Below are 17,363 nucleotides of genomic sequence, written 5' to 3'. Positions count from 1 at the left end.
AAAAGCGTGAATATTGACTAAAGGGGACTAAAGAGACATGATGGCCAGGTGCAACACCTGGCCTTGGATCTAATTCAGGGCTAGAAGGGAAAGAAATGCTATAAAGGACATTACAAGGTCATTTGACAAAATTGGCACATGGATGGAAGATCAGAGAAAAGTATGGTATCAATGTTAAATTTACTGAAGGGAGAATTAAATTGTGGTCATGTAAATGTTCTTGGAAAACACACTCTGAAGTATTTAGGGGCAAAGAGCCCCATTGCCTTTGAGTTATTCTCAAATTGTGTGTGTGAGAGAGACAGAGAGAACAAGAGCCAACAACATAATAAACAATAAAAAATTAACAGTATGTGAGGACTATGCTGGTGTTCTTTGTCTCATTCTTATTCCCACAACTTTCTGTAAATTCTAAATCTTTTCCAAATAAAAAGTAAACAAAAAAAAATGATGTTTTTAAGGAGCAGCCTAAATGGAATCAGGGGTAGATGCTTTGAAAGGGGATATTTGGCTGTGACCTGAGTCATGACAAGAAACCACTGAGAGACATGTTCAGAGGGAGGGGCAGCATGTGCAAAGGCCCTGGGGAAACTGGCTGGGTATTCTGGGTCAAGGTGGCACAGTGGCAAGGAGCAGGGAGATCATGAGTTAAGGATGTTGGCAGGGACGCAGCAGGTTCAGGTGGGGAGTTCGGGATTCAGTCTTAGTGCCATAGATGCAATAGGGGCTGACCATAGTCCTGGGGTGACATTGAGTGGAGAGAGATTTGCTTTTTCATTTAACAAACATTTTGATCCCCTCTGATGTCCCAGACAATTTGGGAAAAGTGATGGGATCCAGGAAGATGGTTTCTTGTGCTTCGGTAATAGCCTGTGGCAATGGGGGGGGGGGAGATTCTTCTATGGTAAAGGGCACAAGTTTGCCCTAAGGGTAGTTTAAATGGTTCGTGAGTCAGAACAGCTGGGCTCTGTGCAGTGACAGATATGCCCCATCTCATGGTCAAGCACAACAGTCATGCCACGTGCCAGCCCATCACTGTCCCTAGGGGCCCTAGCCTCTGGAAGGGGCAAAGCTCTGTGAGCTCAGCGCTTCCACTCACGGCTCACTGGCCAAGCAGGTCATGTGCTACATTCAACCGAGAAAGGAATAGGAAGTGCCAGGAAAGAGCAGAAGAGCCAATCTTAGAAACAGCCTGAAGGACAACCACAGAAAGGGACACCCAATCTGGGCAGCAGTGTACCGCCACTGACTGAGGATGTGTGATAAAGACCAAAATGGACCCTTTGGACTGATATCTAATAGGCTCTACTGTAGACCAGCAGGGCTTTCTGCCCCCAAGTGGCCAAAGCGGGTGAAGGGGATGAGTGTGTGTTGGAGGAGAACTGCCTGAGGCTCAGACCGGGGAGGGACAGCAGTGTATCCACAAGATGCAGCCAAGGTGAGGAGATGGCTGGAGATCAACTCAGTGAGAGCTAGGGCCACCAGACCCACAATACTCACTGTCCCTAAGCCTCTGCAGGGCTAGCCCTAAGGGAGTCCTAGGGTTTGGAGAGCAGAGCAGGAACCCTGGGAGAGATGGGACTGGGACGAGGATGGAAAGGGAAGGTATGGAGACTGGAGTAAGGAAACAAGGATAGGGAGGGCCATAGCGATGAGCTCTTTGACACTCGAGGTATGTAAGCAGGGGCAGATATGCAATATCTAAGGTAGCTATAGGGAGAACTTGAATGCTGAGGCCCTTCTGTTTCCCAAAGTCTAGATTTCTAGCTGGCATGGTAGAGGACAGTTGGGCCCCAAGAGAGAGGGTGTATTTGGAGAAAGCAGTGTGCAGGTAGGGCAACACAACTAAGGCAATTAAGGGAAACTGGGGAAAGACCTCAGTTTCTCCACTGCCTCTGCCTCCCCCAGCTTGGTCCCAGGTGCCTGTGGGTGTATGAATCCCAGCTCTGCCTGCAGCTAGGGTCAGACCCTTGGTGTCCTCCTCCTCAGCTCCTATTAGAGACCCTAAGGCATGGTGCAGCAATGAAAACATGAGCAGAAGAGACAAAGTGCTCTAACTATCCATTCTCACACCGTTGGACACTGCCTTGGGTATTCCCTCCCTGAGTGGCCTCATGAAGTCAGGCTATGCCACCATCACTGAGGCTGGTGTGTGGCTTTAGTGAGCATGTGGCCAACTGCCTGGCTTTGGCAGAGCTCCAGGTGAGTTTTTTTTTTTTTTTTAATCTCTCTTCCAGTCTTCAGCCCTGATTGCAATGTTACAAAATGCAGGGAGGAGTAATTAGCTGGTTGTCCATGGTTGGACTCACAGGCTTCAAGGGAATACCATGGAGGGATCAGAAGACATGGCTATTCTAAAGCCAGACTTCTGAGTGGCACGGCTGGCCTGTGTGCTCATTGCCACAGGCCCCACCTCTTATTTTTGTTCCCCAATGGAGGCCTCATGCTGGCCATTTCCCACAAGGTTGGCCAGAAGAGACCCCAGAAGGGTTGTCCTGCCTCAGCAATAGAGGAGTGAGCCGATTATTGGTGGCACTCTGGGAACTCAGAAAGTCTGCCATGTAAGCGTGACTAAGCTGGAGGCTCCCTCTATGGACCTGGAGGCTTTAGCTTTACAACCTGCTCTCAGGGTTAAGGACTGTGGTCCAGCAGGACAGCTCTTCCCTCACCCAGATTCCTCCTGCTAAAGCTCTTAGTGTACCTTGGGCCTGCTGGATGTGGCACCTCTGCAGGGAGGAACCCATCCATCAAGGAGCCATCAACAGTCAGACACAACCTGCACCCCACCCATAAGGGGCCAAATCGGAGTCTTCGTGGGCCACAGCAGAGAGCCAGTGAAGGCCCCAGGCATGATGGATGGGTGTCACCAGGCACTTTAAGTACATGTTTATGAGACACCCAAACAGCTAGTCAATCCCCCTGGACCATCACTCACCCTGGCTACCAGGCATTCCTGACAGACTGTCAGGTGGTTTTGGTGCTTTCACTCTGGCAACACTTAAAGCTTTAGCCTGTCAGGCCCATAGGTCTGTCCATCCAGCTGCTAGCATGTGACAGATGGGGCACAGAGCCCCACAAAGGCTCACAGTTGCCAGGATCACCACTGCAAGCCCACCACAGCAAGGCTTTGTGGGCTCAGTCTCCCTGCCCACCCACTGGGCTGTCTGCTTGTCTCTGCAAACTTGGTAACCAGGGCCTCTGTGAATGGACTGAGGGCTCTCCCCAGAGACAAACTTGGTGTGTGGTTAAACTCATGGTCTCCTATTGTCATGGTCTACTCAGACCAGAGAAGCTCAATGTTTGCTTGAAAGAAGTAACCTCCCTCCCTCCCTAATTCTCCTTTCCCTCCCTCCTTCCTTCCTTCCTTCCTTCCTTCCTTCCTTCCTTCCTTCCTTCCTTCCTTCCTTCCTTCCTTCCTCTCTTTCCTTCCCTCTTTCCTGTCCTTCCTCCCTCCCTGTGTCATTCTCTCCATCTCCCCCCTCCTTCCTCCTTTCCTCCTTACTCCTTCCCTCCTTTCTTTCCTTTTCTTTTCTCTTTCCCCTCCCTCCTTCCTTCTTGTCTTCCCTCCCTCTCCTTCCTTCCTTTCTTCAACAGATGAGGCTGTTAGTTTAAGAAACAGAGAATGTGGGAGATCCAGCTCTCAGTCACCGGTTGCTCCTCGAAAGACCTTGAGCAGTCAATAGATTGGGGTTTCTGAGGAAGAAGCCTAATGAATAGGGAGGTCACTGCACTCCATAGCAGACTTTGGTTTCTGCTAGGAGGAAGCAGGGAGGTTTGAGGAAAGAGCAAGGGTCCACCTCACTCTGTTCCCCTGGGCAGGCAACTTCTCCTATCATGTTTGCCCCTGTGAAGTAACATCACTAACACACTCACACAGGGCTGTCATGAGGAGGAGTGGGGATAAAGAGCATGATGCAGTGTTTCTCACAGCGAAGCATCTACCCAAACCCAGGAATCTGTGACTGAAGGGGAAACAAACACCCGCCCTCACCCATGATCCTCATGAAGTTCTAACCTCCAGGGAGTAATGTGAAAGGTAACTGTTCCAAGGTAACTGTTCCAAAGACCAATGTACAGATCCACAATGCAAAGGTTAACTCAAAACGGGTCAATGACCCACATGTTAGAGACAAAACTATAAAGCTCTTAGAAGAAAATGTAGGAGCTAGTCTTTGTGAGGTTGGATTTATCGGCAATGCCTAGATATGACACAGGAAGCACGGGCAACAAAAGAAAAATAGTTGAAATAGACTTCATTGAAATCAAAGAATTTTGTGCTTCAAAGGACCCTATCAAGAAAGTAAAAAGACAACCACAGAATGGGAGAAAATATTTGCAAATCATGTATCTGATAAGGATCTTAAATCTAGAATACACACAAAACTCTTACAACTAAAATGTAAAGGCAAAACATCATTAGTCACAAGGGACATGCAAATCAAAGCCACAATGAGGGCCCACTTCGCACCCACCCGGATGGCTTAACTCATAGGGACAGATAATGACAAGTGTTGGAGAAGATGTGGAGATACTGGAACCTTCATATACTGCTGGTGGAATGGAAAGTGGTGCAGTTGCTGTGGTGACCAGTTTGGTGGTTCCTCGCAGTGTTAAATATAGAGTTATAACTTGTCCCAGCAGTTCACACCTACGAATATGCCCAAGAGAATTGAAAACATGTGTCATACAAAAACCTGTAGGTACATTTTCACAGAAGCATTATCCATAACAATCCCAAAGGGGAAACCACCCGCATGTCCATCAGCTGGTGAATGGATAAACAACATGATCTATCCATGAAGTAATATATTATTCAGTCATAAGGGGGAGCGAAACACTAACACATAAATAAATCTCGATAACATTATGTGAAGTGAAAGAAGCCAGTCACGAAAGACCATATATTGTATTATTCCATTTATATAAAATTTTCAGAATAGGGAAAACTGTAGAGGCAGGAAGGAGATTAGTGGTTGCCAGGGGCTGGGGAGGGGAGGTGAATTGGGAGTAACTGCTAAGGAGTATGGGATTTCCTTTCGGGGGCGATGAACACGTTCTGAAATTAGTGGTGATGGTTTGATGGTTGCACAGCTCTAAATTTAAAAGCCACTGTATTGGACACTTAAAAGGGGTGAATTTTATGATGTGAATTATATCTCAATACAGCTGCTACATAAAAAGTAATTATCTGAATTAGCACTGAGCAGTGTTTCAAAGCTGTTTTTGCCTTTCTCATTCTGGCCCCAAGTCTTATTCAGGTGAGTGAGGGGCCAGCAGATTTCATGGGGGAGTATGGATTCCTCTGCCATTTGGCTCCAAATCGCCATTAATACAGTACAATCCTTGGGAATAATTAATGACTGCTTGGAATTTTGTAACAGAGAGACCAGCCCTCCTGTGGTTAATAAGGAAAGGGAAAAATTGTGTATCAGACCTAGATGATAAGTGGGTTTGCATTTAACTCTTTGCAACTGAGACCTTAAAAGCATTGGAACCAGTCCCACCAAATTCTCATATCCTTTGGCAAAGTAACCCTCTTGGGACTGTTTCTTCTGCAGAAGTTATTTTTTAAAAAAAACTGTGTGCATATGGGTGCTTCTAACAAGTTTCCTCTGATGACTTGTCTCAGGGCTGGAAGGAGAACCCTTCCCCAGGTTACAAACAGAGAGCATGGTGCAGAACGAGGCAATGGAGGCCCAGGGCAACTGTGGGTGAGAGGCTTTGCTGGATATGGTTGTGATTTCAAGACATCTCCATGCTGTGTTCACATTTTTAAATTAAACAAGCACCTTCAGAATTCAGAAGATGCCTATAGGTCAGGTAGAAGGTGTAGAGCCTGAGCCTGAGAACAGGACGGCCCATCAAGTGGACAATGGTATAAGGCCTGCTGGTGGGACAGGTGTACACGTGTTGGCTCCAGGGGTTCCTGGAAGGTTTAAGTCAGCAGGGCCCGGGAGAAATGTGTGTCTCAGCTCACAGATAAGGTAGAACCTGGGTAGCAGGAAGCTCCTGTGTGTTTAGAAGAGAGGGTCTCTAATGCAGAGAATTGGTTGTGCAGGTGCTGGAGGAGGTATCGGTGTCTCTTCGGGAAGCCCCACCATCTAATTGGTGGGGCCACGTGGCTGAGGCACCTGCAGGATTGTACTGAGAAGAAATAGGAGGGGGCTGCTCCTTTCCTCTTGTCCTTCACCTCCTGCCAGCACCCCCATCCCAAAGTAGTTCCCTGGAATACCAAGTTGGACAAGAGAGCATGAGAGGGATGGTTAGGGTAGGGCCAGCACCCACAACCGGTGCAAAGGTAAGAGGGTAGGACTTCTGCTGGGTTTCTGGGCAAACCGGGCCTCAGATAGGTCTAAACTGAGGCCTACTGGCTAATGTCTCACGTGCCATGGCTCAGGTCACCTCTACTGTGGCACATCTATTGTCCCTTCCATGGATTTGCTTCCTTTTCCTCAAATTAATTTACTTCAAAAGAGACTTTTACCACCACTATAAAACCCATAAAGGGAATCATAACTGGGAAAATTGAGACAATGGGAGCCTAACAATAATATTAAATTCTAGCCAGACCTGCTCTCTTCCACTGCTCAGAGCCTGGGCAGATGAGGGCTTGCTCCTAGAGCCAGCAGAGGCTTTCAGAGGACTGGAAAGAGGTGCCACCCCCATCTCCATTAGGATACTACACACCTGTGCCCCTAAATTGATGCACTATGCCCTGCAAACGGCCCAGGGGCACAGGGCCTAGCAATGCTAGCTCAAGGAGGGAACTGGCCTGGCCAGGCACATGTGGCTTCAGCGTCATCTCAGAACATCAGAAGTTGTAGCTAGAGGGTGGGGCTCCTCCTGCCTCTGTGCAACGTTTTGTCCTCAAAGCTCCTTTGTGTGAGTTTCCACCTCTGCCCCCTGTAGCTGGGCTGGGGGTGGGGGCTGTGAGCTGGAGATTGCACCCAAATGTCAAAAGCTTTCCCTAAAGCATCTCGCAGCTGTCAGGGGCCCCCTCAGGAGGACAGGCGGCAGGTCCATTAGTGGAGGCAGGTGATTTGTATTACTGGCTGCTGCTGTGTAAACAGAGGGCTCAGGGAGCTCAGAAGGCTGAGAGGGCGGGGGCACACCTGGTACACCTGAGTAGGAGGCTCAAGCTGGGCCATCATCCACAGGGGCATGCCAAGGCCCGTCTGCCCCACACTAGCATTCGGCACCTTGGTGTCTTTGCAAACAAGGAGAAACTGAAGTGAGGATGCACCCACCACACTTTCACCATGCATGGAGGATCGGCAAAGCCCTGATGCCGCATCCCCTCATGCCTCCAAGCCAGCTGGTGTGTAGAGTCCAGTTCAGCTTACTGGGCTTCATGTATCAGACTATTTGCTACTCCCAACCCCCACCCCAGCACTTACCACAGGACTCTGATGATCTGTTTACAAGGCTGTCTTCCGCACCAGACGGAGGGCTCTTGAGGGATTTTAATGACCTCCACCTCCCCTGTCAGCGCTAATCAGTGTTTCCTGAATGAATGGATAAAGGAATGAATGAATTCTTGAGCACCTACCACGTGCCAGGCAGCATGTCAGGAGCAGGCCAGTGGTCTGTGATGCAGGAGTACCCTGGGGGAACTTTGGGATCAAGTGAGAAGAGAGGATGCTGAGAAAGTGGCTTTGAACAAAGATCTGAGGAGGTGAAGGACAGAGTTAAGTGGACAGACGTGTAAGGGAGAGTCCTCCAGGGAACTGTACATGCAAAGGCCCTGGGGCAAGACAAGCCTGAGTGGAGTAGGGATTCAAGAAACAGTAAAAAAAGCTGGTACCTAGAGTCCAGTAAGAGAGAGAGGGAGAGTCAGTCATGGGGCGGGGAGTAGAGAGAGAGGAGCACAATAGGTTTGGAGAAGTCCTGCTATGGGACCGGCTAGATGACCCCTACATCTAGCCTCACTCATCTCCCTACACTATCACTGAGGGGGTGAAAGAGCCAGACCCTCACTTCACTTTGCAGAGAAGCAGGGTGGGAGGGTGGCAGGCGATTCTGGCCAGAGACATAGAGAAAACTCCCAGGGAAGGGGTATCTGAGAGACTTATTTTCCCTGAGAAGATGAAAGCAACTTTCCTGGGTACCACCCTCAGCCTCCCCCCATCCCAGACTCCACACCCTTGCCTCTAGCTGTTGTCCTATGTGCACTTGATGTTTGGAGTGATGGCAGCCATTTGTGCCCAAGAGACACTGCAGAGCTCCTAGCCCGGCATCCAGATGGGGAGAACAGCTGTGCCCACCCCCAGTCCTGTGTGAATCCTGGATCCCATTCATGTCACACACCTCTGACACATATCACCACCTCAAGAAACACTCCCGGGCCAAATGAGCTAGAACTCCTCTCCCCCAGAATATGACCTGTGTTACTTTCTTCATAGCTCTAGCCCTAGCCTGCCCCCCCCTTTCTCTCTCTCTCTTTCTTTCTCTCTCTCTCTCTCCTCCTACCCCTTCTTTCTCCACCCCCTCCCTCTCTCCATCCCTCCCTGGAAAATGGCTCTGTTTCCTACCTAGATGTTCCCCTTGGCCTTCCTCCTGGGAACATCAGCTCAGGGGGTGGAGCTTCGGCTTTTCTTTTCTTGCATGTGTGCCTTCTTCTTGGAGCAGAGCCTAGCAAAGAACAGGTGCCCCTCAATGTTGTTTAGGACATGAATGAGTGCTCAGCATGTGTCGGCGTCCAAGGGACCTGTCCTTGCTGTGGCTTTGGCTTTTACTTTCTCTGCTTCTGTTGAAGTATCGATGGGCTTCATTTGCACTGCGCACGTACCTTCTGGTATAGGTGATAGAATTGAATGAAGCGACCTGCTGTAGGCTGCAAATCAGCTAGTTGGGGCTGGTACCAAGTTGGACTGGCAACCGTAGAATGTGTAGGCTGGGTGTTTGGGCACCACCATGGCCATCCTCCTCCAAGGCCCAGGAAACACCCAAGGGACCATAGCCATAGGGAGTGGGCTGTGGACCCTCAGCCAGCCTCACCTGCAGGGGCAGAACCAGCACTCAAGTTCCTGATGTATTTTGTGACAAGTTACCATACTGAGGTGAAATCAGTAAAACCACACAACTTTCCAAGCACATCATTTCAAACCTCCGTATAATGCCTCAACTGCAACAAAAGGAAACATAAGGAATTAATCTGATGGCTTTTTAAAGAAAAATACTTATTTATTTAAATTAGCTTCAAGTATACAATACATTGGTTAGTTAGACATCTATAATGTTCATAAGACGATACCCCCCGCCCCCAATCGCTCCCTTCCTCCCCGACTCTCCACCTAGCCATCATATTAATGCTAACTGCATTCCTTCTGCCATGCTCCCCTGACGTTTTTAAATCTGTGTTTCAACTTACACAAGCGCAGAAGGCCTGACCACATCACACACACGTACCCAGATGCCTGCATGGTGCAGCAGGTATGAATCCCAGGAGAGACGGTATTCAACTGCGGACTGTCAACACTGCTGTTACTTATGTGAAATCTCTATGTGAAATCGGTTATGAACATGAAACTGCACGACGCAACCACGGTGGGCGTGCCAGGCAGAGCTGGGCAGTGCTGAGCAGGGCTAGGCAGGCCCTTAGCACCAGGCACACTCAGGTCTCTGCTTCCTGCAAAAGTGCGCAGCACCTGAGAATGCATTACAAAATGGGACGTAGTTGTCTCTCGTGTCACATGGGCACTGCATTCTTGGAAAATTCAGATTATATCAAAACCATTAAAAAAAAGACACACTTTTGTGTAAAACAGACCTGGGGAGCCAAGCTGGGATACTAAAGGGACTCTCTCTCGTGAGTGTGTGTAGGACCCTGACACGTGTCCTGGCTCATGGACCCGGGCTCGGCCTTGGACTTGGAGCACTGCACATTCACTGCCACGACTCTAAATGTCCCCCATAGGTCTCCAGCCTGTCCCTGCTCTGGACCTCATCTTCCCTGGCCTTGCCTCAGCCCAGCTGAGCAGACAAAGCCCCAGATCCCACATCCATGCTGGTTCACCTCTAATGCCCCTGCTCCCAGGAGTCAGGCCTGACCTAAGGCTAGCCCAGGCAGGTGGGAGCCCCTGGTGTCAGGCTGCATGAACCCCCAGCTGGCCAGGCAGGACCCCTGGCAGGCCTCTGCTATCACCTCCCAGGCCGGTGTCCTGCAGGCCCCCACACAGCCCGGCACAGCAAGGGGATCTTAGGCAGGTGGTGATGGATGGCGGAGGAGGCTCCATTCCTATTCTCACAGACATTCTTCCAGCAGATAAACTGCCTTGAGTGGCCACCCCCACAGTGGCCTGGAGAAGGAGCCCTCTTGAAAGGCAGGAGATGAGGGGCCTCTGTATATAATAAAGGTGAAAGAGTGTCATCTAGACATTTTTATGCTTTTCCTGAGGCCCCAGCTGCCGTGCAGCAGGAACGGCCTGGGGCTTTTAGCAAGTGGCCTGCGGAAGTGGCTGGTTCCAGACCTGAGAGGGAGAGTGGGGTCAGGAGCTGGGCTGCCTTCCAATCCAGTCAGCCTGAAGGAGTTAGGAAGGCCCACCTCAGATTTCGAGACTTGCTCTTATGCTGCAAGATGAGTCTCTGGGGCGGGGGCGGGGGGCACGAGGTGAGTGGGACAGGGCTGGCAGCTGGATCAGTGAGAGGCAGGGCATACGGAGTCTCCTAGTGCCTCTAGTTGGGGAATGCCCATTTTGTCTTCAGGGGGCCCCCTGAAGACAAAATGGGCATTCCCCAACTAGAGGCAAAGCCAGGGAAGATGAGGTCCAGAGGTTCAGAGGTCTGGGGCCATGCCTGTGATTATAGCCCTCGTAGTTTGAGGGCCTGTGGGAGTGAGCCGGTGCCTGGGAGGCGCTCACTGACCTTTCCCTCCCATCTCCCATTTTCTTTCCCTCTCCCGGGTCTGCAGTGTGGCCAGGACAGAGCGTCCACCTCATATGGGAGAACACCAGGCTCTGGGCCACCTGAGGGCATACCATGGGGGTGGGAAACAGAGCCAGCAGAGGACCCACCCACAAAGGCCCAGACCACCCAACTGTTCAGAACAGGGACTCGCCCACTAAGCCCCAGGCGACCTGTGTGTCCCGGACCAGGAGGCACAACATTCAGACTCACAGACCTAGTGCCCTCTCTCCAGCAAGCACCCCAGGCCCCCAGGTCTGCTCAGCCTGCCCACCATCCTGGTGTCTTGGAATGCCTCTAGTCCATCAGCCTGTGACCCTGCAACTCCAGGCATCCTAGCCTACTAGTCCTCGAACATAAGGGCCAGGTGCATGCAATAGGCAGCAGGGACAGGGTGGGGGGTGGTGAGTGCACCCACAGAGGGGAGGCCGCTGGTCCTGGTGCTGCTGGAGGTCCTGCTGGGAGAGCCCAAGGCCCATGTGAGGCCAGCAGACCCATCTTGCCTTCACAGCAGCCCTGCAACACTAGTATCAATATTCCTATTTTCTGGGGAGATAAACTGAGGCATAAGAAGTGAACAGATCTGCTCAAAATAGCAAAGGGACAGGATTTTGGATTTGAACCTGTACATATCTGTCTCCAGGTATAGAATTATTTGCCACTCTGCACCTGCCCCTTGACCAGCAGACATGAAGTACCTGCTAAACAGATGACTAATGAAGCCCTCTGGGAAAAGCAACAAGTGAGGGTATTTGATCAGTAGCACTGATCTGTCCTTCCAGTGCCAGTCAGGGGTCCATGTGGAGCTCAGTTTTCTAGAAAAGCAAGTGGAGAGAGGTTGGTTATGAGCCACTCAGGAGAGAAAGAAACAGTTTGTTCTTTATTTTTTTGGTACCAATCCAAGTCTGATGCTGAGCTCCAGCCCCTGGTCCAGCCTCAGCATTGGGATCCTCAGCTGCAGGGGCACTCAAGCCTTTCTGGTGCAGTGCGGGGGGTGGTGGGCTCTGATCCTCTGTTGACCCCTGAGAAGCCCATGGTTTTCCCCACCTCGCCATCCTGGTGGGGGCACTGGGCTCCAGACACCAGCAGGGCTGGGCAGGCCATCCTCACCTTCCAATCTCCTAGACTTTCCTGCTTTCTTCTCTCCTTGCCCCAAAGGACCCTAGGAAACCCAGCTCTGTCTTTTCAGTGAGTCTAAGTTTTTCCAAACACAGGAGAGGGCTGGGGGGCAGTGGGGTCCCCTGATGGGATGGAGCTGAATTGTGGAGGATGATATTCTCCAGGATGTCAAGGGACCTGTGGGCTGGAGGCATTCCCATTCTGACTCTGGGACCAGCTCCTCCTTTGCCCTTAAGCCTTGGGAGTGGGTTCCCCCTGGCAGGCCTCAAAGCCATTATCCTGTCCTTACCTTGTCCTTTAAAAGGATGGCCCTAAATGCTGAGACTTATGTAATAACAAATGGCAGAGGGTTCTTGCTTGATGACTCAGAGCATGGCCATGGGCAGGTTCTCCCTAACTTTTTAAAGGTTATAGATCCATGAAATCTCAAAACTAGGCACTTCTGAGCTTACCTACTCTCAGAGCCTTCTGAGGGGGTGGGGCAATGTCACAGATGTGTGCATGTCCTGTGTCCCCTAGGTCACCAGATGTTTCTCACTTGGATGCCAGGTCACCAAGTGTCTCTGACCTGAATGCCAGGTACACCAGCTGTCTCTCACTTGGATGCTAGTTCTACAAGCATCTCTGACCTTTGGGAAAAATCTAAGCAAGAGGTGAAAGGGGTTGTCTTGTTTATTTAAAAATTTTAATGACACCATCCTGGTTCAAATTTTAAAATATACCAAATGACAGACACGCCAACTTAACTCCCCCAGGCATCCCCAAAGCAGCCTCTGTACTTGGGTCTATGGGTACCCTGCCTGTGTAGGCAGGAAGGGCAGGCAAGGGAATGTCACCCTTACCTAAGAGAGGGTAAAGGAGGCACAGTCCACAATGGCATCTGAGTCCCAAGGACTGAGGCATAGCTGTCCATGGTGATTGACAGGGATACCACATGCCTTGTGGTCACCATCCCCTCCCGGTTCCACTTCCCCACTCCACTGGTGCTTCATGGAATCAGCCCCCAAATAAAGGCCGGATAGAACCCTTGTCTCAGGGTTGGCTTCTTTAAAATGCCAGTGGTCTGACTGAACAAGTGGAGGACTAGAGATCCCACTGCCATGATAGAAAATTTGGAAGGCTCAAGTGGGGAGAGTGGCAAGAGTGGAATAGCCTTGGAGTTCAAGTGCCTGCCCGTGGTCCCCACCCTCAGTTCAGGCCCTAGCCTTTCTGCTCACCACCTGCACAGAGTGGCCAGACAAGCTTTCTACAATTCTTGCTGAATTGTGTCAAGATCCTGCTGAAAACAGACAAAAACAAAACCTCTTGACTGGGCTTCTTTTCATGATCAGACCCCTTCTCTCTGCTCTGTTCTCTCCAGCCTCACCGTCCTCATCCATCTGCCCTTCACAGCCTCCCCACTCCTCTCCCTCTGCTGGACCCTCTACCAGAGAGCCCCTCCTCACCCTCCAGTCCACCTGTGCCTGGAAGACCTCCTTGCAGGCCTCACAGAGCACTCAACTCTGGGCCCCCTCTCACTTCAGCTGCCCACACAGCGTCCCACAGTGTCCTTTGATCCTAGCCCCCATCTCTCACCACCCCGCATCCCATTCTTAGAAAGGAAACGCCACAGACAAGGAGGCGCCAACTTGCAGGAAGGAGAGTATGTGCCCCCTTGGGCTCACAGCTGCACTAGCTGCTTCTCCAGGTCCTTCCACAAGGGCTACCTCTGCAGCCTGTGAGCTGGATCCCTGCACACAGCAGGCACTCAGTAAGCATTCGTTGACTGACAATGTGGTTGTGGGGAAAGTCTCCAACCCCTCGAGATGAGGTGGGCTCTCCCATCTTGGACCAGCCGAGAAGTCCAAGCTAGGCGCTCCTTCCACCTGGCAGGGCCAGTACTGGGAGGCTGGCTCCTCAGCCACACTGCGCACTGCTCAGGTCAGGTTTCCATCTGCCATCATCAGGCAGATGTCAAGCTCGAAGGGGCAGCAGTAATTTGGACAATTACAGCTGCTATTATTGCTTCCTTTCCTTAAACAAGGGACCAAATTACTCAGACACGACCACCACCTCCCCATGTCCAACGAGACATGCAGGGGCGGGGGAGGGGCACTCGAGTTTGAGGCACATGGGAGGGGGGTGTTGCAGGAACAACCCATCTGCTGGTGACTGTTCAGTCCGAGTGCCTACCATGTGATATCAGTGCTCACTTTGCCCTGGGACTGGCAATGCAATTGTCTGAAGACTCGTGTCCAGCAGGAGGCCTGGCCAACCTCACACAGTCTGTCACTGCAAGATGGGGTGGAAGCAGGTCTGTTTTGAGTCCTAAGTTAAGAATGAGGTCTCCTCTTCTGAATCCTAGAGCAGGTGTGGCTCTGGGGCTGAGTGGAGGCTGAATGAGGGGCACCACTTAATAGTATGACCTAGTTTCATTCAGATAGATAGACAGATAGATGATACATATAGATAGATAAATAGGTGGTAAATAGAAAGATAGGTAGCTGATAGATAGATGATAAATAGATAGAGATAGATGATAGACAGATGATAGATGCACATATAGATAAATGATAGATGGAAAGATAAATTACAGGTAAATGTACAAAGAGATGACAGATATGAAGGTAAATGTATATATGTACATAAAAATACATATACATATGATTCAAGAACAGGCAACAGTTATAAATGATAATAGAAGGCAAAATATTGGCTATGTCTGTGGGAGAGGGTGCTGACTGGAAAGAGACAATGAGGAGCCTTCTCAAGGTGGGGGCAACAGTCCGTGATGTGAATGTACACTTAAAGAAAAAGCCATTGAGTTGGGCGCTTTCTTCTATATGTATGTTATTTCTCGATTTTTTTAAAAGCTAAAATATTTTGACACCAAAAATGCAATATGAAGACTTTGCCTTTACACTAATTAAGTTTTCATCTCACAGTTTCAAACCACTTAACCGTTGTTCTAAAACATTAAAAGAATTTTGACTCCGATTCAGTTATCACTGGTATTAGTTATATATGACTTAAATAGAATAGTAACTGAACCAAGAACATAATATTTGGCACTAGAGAATTCCAACAAACTCCTTGAGTTGTTTAATTCAACTATGCAATATATTTTCTTATTATCAGGTTATCATGAAGAGTGTTGTCAAGTGATTCACTGAAATAAAGATAGACTATGTCTCATTGCTCTTGCAAGTAATACTATAGGAATTCCCTTTATTCGCATTTTTTCTTTCTGTGGTTTCAGTTACTCATGGTCAACTGCAGCCTAAAAATATTAAATGAGAAATTATAGAGATAAATACTTCATATATTTTAAATTACATACCATTTTGAGTACCTCACTTTATCTCATCAAGTCGGCATTGTATTATCGTACATCATCATAAGAAGAGGAAAGGTAAGTACAGTACAACAAAATATTTTGAGATAGAAAGCCTGCATTCACATAACTCTTATTATAGTATATTGTTTTAATAGTTCTATTTTATTATTAATTATTGTTGTTAATCTCAGACTGTGCCTAATTTAGAAATTAAACTTTATTATAGGTATGCACGTATAGGTAAAAGCATAGCATATAAAGGGTTTGGTACTATCAGTGGTTTCAGCCATCCACTGAGAGTCTTAGACCATATCCCCCACAGATAAAGAGAGATTACTGTATTTTACTCATATTTTCCCTTCTTTGATATACTTACAGATACGTTTATGCTTGTTCAATCAATTACCAAAAGAGATGTGTCAAAAACTTCTACCGATTGTGATTTATCTCTATTTCTTTTCAATTTGTCAATTTTGGTTTTATATATTTTCAATTCTATTATAAGGTGATTACAAATTTAAAACAGTAAAATTAAATCATATTATGAGATAGCCTCCATGATTTTTAATTATATCTAATAATGGTTTTTTGGGGGGGGCTTGGTATTGGATTATTTTTGAATAGTTTGAAAGATATATTTTTATATCTTTTTACTTTTTAACCTTTTGATCAAGGGGTTATTTCTTGTAAGCAACATATTGTTGAATTTTTTTATCCAGTCTGGCAATCTTTATCTTTTAATTAGGATATTTAGTCTATTGATAATTGTTATAATTAGTGATATATTTGGGTTTAAATCTACCATTTACTATTTTTTAATTTGTCTCACCTGTTTCAGTTTTTTCTGCTTCCTTGCTTTGTTTTGGATTTCAGCTTTCCATTCTTTCACTCTATTAGCTTCTTAGTTATACAATACCTTCGCTGACTATTCTTTTCATAGTAACCATAAAGATTACAATATATAACCCTATTTTATTAAAATATAATTTAAATTTGTATTTTTCCCAATCACTGGACAGTGTGAAGATCTTAGAACACATTCATTCCATTTATCCCCTTGTATCTCTTGTACTATTGTTGCCATGCATTTTAATTATGCAAATTTTTTATTTAAACTTTTAATTTTAAGTTGATAATAGTAGATTCACTTACAGTTGTATAAAATAATACAGAGATCCAGAGCACCCTTTATGAAGTTTCTCCCACTGATAACATGTTGCAAAACTATATAGTACAATATAACAACTGGGAGATTGACACTGACAGTCAAGCTACAGAACATTTCCACCACAAGGATCTCTTGTATTGTTCTTTTATAGTCATACCCAGCTCCCTCCTGCAGCACACTCTGGTTTCTTTTAGAAGTACATTTGTTTAAGTAAAAATGGAGCAGGTTTAAATAAAATATCACAAAATAATAGTAATGACAGTATGCTGATACTGCAAAAACCAGTAAGAAATTTCACAAATGAGCGAAGTTTGAAAAACACTAAAATGTTTAGAACTGGCACTAGCTGCGCTGAGTTATGCCATGAGGGGCAAAACAGTGGCAGGAAGATGGCATGTCAAGAGGTCCTGAAGCTAGAGCAAGCTGGGCCAGTGTGGCTGAAGGGCAGTGTGAACATTAATAGAGCAATACTCAACTAAAATTGGAGTTAGGAAGGCCTGTGGAGGGAGATTTCAGGCCCTATCACTCTATGTGAATTACCCCAAACAGGAAGACATCAGTTGCAGACCCCAATAGGAAAAAATACACCTAGCACTCCCAAACAAGAAGTGCTACTACTTTACTACCCAGGCAGGAGAAAGATTTTCCTCTTGCCCAGCTACCAGCCCAGCTAATTGAAATACTGCAGCCCAGAAAATGAGAAGCCATAGTCATCTGAACTCTTACTTTCCTCCAATGAACTTTTATTTTTTTCTTGCTGATGACTTTCTGTCCCTCCTTTCTTTAAATGCATGCCTTCCATCTTATATAACCCCTCAGACTATTTCTCTGCTTGATAGATGAGATACTGCCTGCTTC

Source organism: Rousettus aegyptiacus, unplaced genomic scaffold, assembly GCF_014176215.1.
Source record: "Rousettus aegyptiacus isolate mRouAeg1 unplaced genomic scaffold, mRouAeg1.p scaffold_m13_p_3, whole genome shotgun sequence".
Lineage (NCBI taxonomy): Eukaryota > Metazoa > Chordata > Mammalia > Chiroptera > Pteropodidae > Rousettus > Rousettus aegyptiacus.
This window is presented reverse-complemented; position numbering follows the sequence as displayed.